The following is a 5,854-nucleotide window of genomic DNA, read 5'->3' as shown; positions in this document are numbered from 1 at the left end:
AAAAAAAAAAAAAAAAAAAAAAAAAAAGAAAACATTTATGAGCAGCATTAATGTGAACTATATATGTATTCTGTGTTGGTCATGGGTGCAAAAATCACAGATAGGATTTTAAAACAGCAGTGAAATATGTACAAGATAGATAGCACATGCAAACATTTGTTTGAAACTGAAAGTTCTCCAACCCAAAAAGCATAAACTGGTAAAGTACTAGAGAAAGACATTGTTACCAAATTCATAAAATATTTGCAGTTAAATGATAAGCTGAAAAGTTCCTGTGGAGATAAAAGGCAGTGCTCCAATAGAGTAGGAGGTATTTTCACATTTGGATAGTTCAGAAAACCTTGCCAGTAACTAAACGGGGATCTTTTTCAACAGAATTAATACTTTGACATCAGTGATGAAGACAAAAATGCTGAAAGATGTTGGTCAAGATGGATACTACCAGCATGATAGTGATCCAGTTAAGCCAGTTAAAATCGGTCATTTAAAAGATTAGATACAGCTGTAAGCCATAGGCTGTTCAGCTCTTGGTAGCACTATATTGCAAGCACTTATTGATTCCCTGGGCATAAGAGTTTACTCTTTTGTTTCAATTAATACTGAAGGCATTTAATTCAATTCAATAGATATACTATTCTGTGTCTCAATGTTTTTGTCTGGTGGCTACAAAACATCAAACTATACAAATAAGTAAGACCCTCAAGTAATTCAAAGACTAGTGTGGAAGTGGGGAGAAACACAAAGTGATATTAATATATAGAATGTGAGTGGTAGAAAATGGCCTGGGTATTCAGCAGTGAGGAATAGTTCAAAAGAATCAGAAAATGATTTCTGCAGGATGTATATTTTGAAACCAAAAATAAGAAATGGATATAAAATCAAGGCAAAGAGATGAACCTTAGTGTGGGAAAGAGAATCAAAGGCAAGGGGGCAAAGAAGCATTCCAGAGGTTGGGGAAATAGTAAGTAGGTTAGCTGGGCTGTAGAGAGAAGCAAATATAAAGAAACAATGGTTCCAAAAAAGATGCGTAAAATCATGTAGAGACCAGTTCTTTTCCTTGCTCAATATCTGAATAAATTTTCTATCCTGGCTGATTCTCTCCACTACCTAAATCTTCACTGATCTCTTGACCACTAAAGTACTTACAGCACATAATTTACAATACAATTCTGAATGGTGTTTGTACATGTGTATATGAATATTTAACTTTTGCCCTTCTGTTGGTTAGAACTTTATATAGATTTTCTTATATGCTCATGTTATATAGCACAGTATAGACTATTGATTAATTTTTTAAATGTTAAAATTGTTGTATAAAATATAGTTCAGTGTCCACTGCTTATTATTTAAAATAGAATTTTATTGGAACACAGCCACATTCATTTATGTACTGTCCATGACTACTTTCATAATAAAACAGGAGAGTTGAGTAGTCGAGACCAAGACCATCAGATCTGCAAAGCACAAAATATTTACTATCTGATTCATAACAGAAAAAAGTTCACCAAAACCCACTTATCTAGTGCATTTATAAATGTGATCAATACATAAAAAGTACTTTCACATACATTTTATATGTAAAAAGTATTTTCTCATACATTTTTATCCTGATAACCAACAGTTGTTGATATTTCCATTTTATAGCTTCTGAAAACAAGAAAGATATTTTATGTATTGCAAATTATTTTGAATAAGTCTTTTTACCACACAGTTTTTTAGGTCATTATTGTTAAAAGGAAAGCTAAGAAACTATGGACCTAACAATTATTTAATGAAAATAATCAATGTATATTTAAGATTTAGTTATCTAATAGGAAGAGAGTAGGATGACCAAATTGTTAAATGGTAAAGCAATTGATGTTTTGCTAAAAACTCTATTGGGATTTAAGATTCTATCTAGCCAACATGCTACCACATCTACTTGATTTTCCTCTGAGGAAAGAAAATATACTTCCAAATTTATTGATAAGGCAGAAAACCTTTTGCTTTATTAATACAGCTATTCTTACTGAGTTCAGCATAGCAATGGTAAAGATAAGCTGCTGGCCTTAAAATTTCTAGTAAAAATAGTCATTGTTTAAGAACTTCACAGATTCCCAGTAAGATCTTAAATCCACAGTGTTTGAGAGAAGTGAGATCTAATCAACACAAAATATAGTTGTAGAAACATTAGAACATTCACTGATGAGAGATTGTATGCACAGGCTGTAACTAATATTTGTAACAAATATTCTTTAAATTTTGCTCCACATTATAATGTATATTATAACAGAATATTATATTGATTTCATTTAATAATTAATTTTCTGTAAATATGTAAGTTAAATAAAGAAACCTAATGTTGATACCAAAAAGTATAATTGAAGGAATAATGTGCTAATATCTATTCATAGTTAATTATCACTCAGAAGAACTGTACTTTTAGACATTAACATAAGTAATATAGTGAATGGTTAAGTGCATAGGCTCTAGAATCAGATAACCCTAACCTAAAATTCTGGTTCCTTCTGCATTTAGCTGTGTAGCCTTGATCAATTTAGGAATCTTCTGAGCCTCAGTTTCTTCACGAATAAAATAAAGTTAATAAAGACCTAACTCACTGGCTTGTAATTAGGTTTAAATGACATAATGAGCATTTGGGAAAGAATCAGCACTAAATAAATGTATGATTGTTGTTGTCATTTACATTGTTATGGTCTCTATCTATTTGGTGGAAGACTATATTAATTGGATTTGCTATTCCTAGAAAGAAATGAAATGGTTGGTTAAAAATAATAATAATAAAAAGCACAACATGGCAATGCACAGCATATTCATGCAAATAGTTGGTGAGAGAAAATCCTTGTAAATAAGTACTCTTCAAGTTCATTTTCTTCTTATGCTTAATCCACTCATATTTTACTATTACATTCTTTTCAAATTTTGTCACTGGTTGTACTATTATTTTTATCTCTAAATTAAGTTTTAAAAATAATAATAAACACCTGATTGTAACCAAGGAAGCCTGTGAAATGTGCTACACACAAAAGATACAGCAAAGCAAAAACTAGTCTTTTTAATTTAAAATTAGATTAATTTCTCCACAAGGAAACACATTAAAATACGTTATTTTTAATAACTACATATAATGAGACTAGCATATCTACTCTTTTGAGCAAATAGTGAAATGTACTGATATCAGTGCATTTCCAAAAATGAAAAAAAAGTTAAATGAAAAAGAATATGCACTAAAGTTGATTGATTATCGTTTTTATCATGTTGTGCCTTTTGAAGATTTTGAACAAAAGTCATGTCTCTGTATTACTTGAAATTGAAAAACATGAAACACCAAGCCTTTCTCACATTATAATATACCAAGTTTTAATTTTCTAATCTCTAATGAAAATAATATGATTACACTGAAACACTTATGAACAAAAGGGATAAATAGTTCAAAACAAAGTAATTTATTCTAACAGTACATGGATAAAACACACACATCAAAATGGGAATGTGCCTCTATGTAGTTCTCTTCTTTTCAACTGCTTGAAAATTAACAGATTGGAAACATTTTAGAGGATTAATTGGTGAATGCTCATAGTTCATCAGAGAAATATTTAAATATGTTCATTATGGTACTTTTGAACTTGGTGTCAATTCAATTTTCTTATGGGAATCACTAAATGAGGAGCTACATTAAAATAATCTCAAATCCCAGTTTAACCTTTTCTGGATGGTGTATTTTGGAATACATTAATCACATATTAACAAAGAAGACAAGCTAACAAACAAAGAAACCCTTGTTGCATTACACAAGGGGCAAAAATAACTAAGTTGCAACCTCCATGAAAAATGTGTGTATGTCTGTGTGTACTTGAGTTGTGGGTGGGTGGTGTGGAGAAAGTGTCTATATACCTGATTTAGAGTTAAATTTACATTTTTTAAGTTATAAACTAAATCAAAGCCCATTTGATTTTCTCTTTAGACTTAGTCAAAGTAAGGGGAATAGTCCTAGCTTTATTCTAAAAGCTGTAAGTACATCCCCATTGGGCTAGAATTTTGTGAAGAAGATACAAAATATGTGGAATGTACCACTGACAGAGACAGCATCACTCTACAGTTAGTTCTTTAGCCACTGGCAGGATTGAATATGATGGCTTCATTTCTGTCAGGCTTGTGGAAGAGGTGATGGCAAAATAACTATAGGTTTCTGTTCTGATACAAGGAAATCCTAAAAAAAAAAAAAAAACAAACAAAACAGAGTAGACAGCTTTCTATGTAATATGTTTGCCCTGCTATTGAGCAAGTTTTATAGAACAAAAGTATCTGCCATTTATCTGCCATTCATTTGAATTATGAGGGTTTTTTTTTTTTAACGTTTTTTTAAGACAATATTTTTTAGAGCCGTTTTAGGTTCAGAGCAAAATGAGAGGATGGTACAAAGATTTCCCATATGCTTCCTACCTCCCATACATGTATAGCCATCCCTATTATCAACATCCCCTACCAGAGTGATACATTTGTTAAAATTGATGAACCTACATTAACACATCATAATCACCCAAAGTCCATAGCTTACCTTACAGTTCTGTCTTAGCGTTGTACATTCTATGGGCTTGGATACACATATAATAACATGTATTCATCATTATGGTATCATACAGAGTATTTTCACTGTATTAAAAATCCTCTGTGCTCCACCTACTTATCCCTTCCCTGGCTCAGTTCCTGACAACCACTGATCTTTTTACTGTCTCCATAGTTTTTCCTTTTCCAGAAGGTCATATAGCTTGAATCACATAGTATATACCCCCTTTGGATTTACTTCTTTCACTTAGTAATATGTATTTAAGTTTCTTCCATGTCTTTTCATGGCTTAATAACTCATTTATTTTCAGCACTGAATAATATTTCATTATCTGGTTGTGCCATAGTTTATACTTTCTTCTACTAAAGGACTTCTTGGTTACTTCTAAGTTTTGACAAGTATGAATAAAGCTGCTATAAACTTTCATTTGCAGGTTTTTGTGTAGATATAAGTTTTCTACTCCCTTGAATAGACACCAAAGTAAGTTTTATAAGAAACTGCCAAACTGTCTTCGAAAGTGACTGGACCATTTTCTATTCTAACCAGCAATTATTTAGAGTTGCTGGAGTTCCACATCCTTGCCAGCATTTTATGTTGGCAGTGTTCTGAATTTTGGCAATTTTAATAAGTGTGTACTGGTGTATCTCACTGTTGTTTTAATTTATGTTTTACTACTGACATGACTTGGAGCATCTTTTCATATGCTTACTTGTCATCTATACACCTTCTTAGCTAAGGTGTCTGTTAAAGTATTTGTCCTCCCCCCTTTTTTTATCAAGTTGTTTTCTTAACGTTGAATTATACTGTGGATAAATCTCCTTTACAAATGTGTCTTTTGAGCAAATATTTTCTCCCAGTCTGTGGCTTGACTTCTCATTATCTTGACATTGTCTTTCAGAACAGAATTTGTTTTTCTTTTTTTTTGGCTGTGCCAGGTCTTAGTTGTGGCATGTAGGATCTTTAGTTGTGGCATGCGAACTCTTAGTTGTGGCATGTGGGATCTAGTTCCCTGACCAGGGATTGAACCTAGGCCCCCTGCATTGGCAGTGCAGAGTCTTAGCCACTGAACCACCAGGGAAGTCCCAGAATTGAAGTTTTAAATTTTAATAAAGTGCAGCTTATCAATTATTTCTTTCATGGATCATGCCTTTGATGTTGTCTCAAAAAGTCATTGCCATACTCAAGGTCATCTAGGTTTCTCCTTTGCTATCTTCTAGGAGTTTTATAGTTTTGTTTTTCATTTAGGTCTCTAATCCATTTTGAGTTAATTTTTGTGACAGGTATAAG

General features: G+C 32.1%; 1 non-coding gene across 1 annotated transcript; it reads right to left on the bottom strand.

The window, feature by feature from the left end:
- Positions 1-5,572: 5,572 nt before the first annotated feature.
- Positions 5,573-5,645, bottom strand: TRNAG-GCC (transfer RNA glycine (anticodon GCC)). The gene has a single exon. It is a non-coding gene; the product is annotated as a tRNA-Gly (tRNA).
- Between the last annotated feature and the right edge of the window lie 209 nt (positions 5,646-5,854).

The sequence above is a fragment of the Neophocaena asiaeorientalis genome, unplaced genomic scaffold (assembly GCF_003031525.2).
Source record: "Neophocaena asiaeorientalis asiaeorientalis breed wild unplaced genomic scaffold, Neophocaena_asiaeorientalis_V1.1 scaffold288, whole genome shotgun sequence".
NCBI lineage: Eukaryota > Metazoa > Chordata > Mammalia > Artiodactyla > Phocoenidae > Neophocaena > Neophocaena asiaeorientalis.
This window is presented reverse-complemented; position numbering and strand designations above follow the sequence as displayed.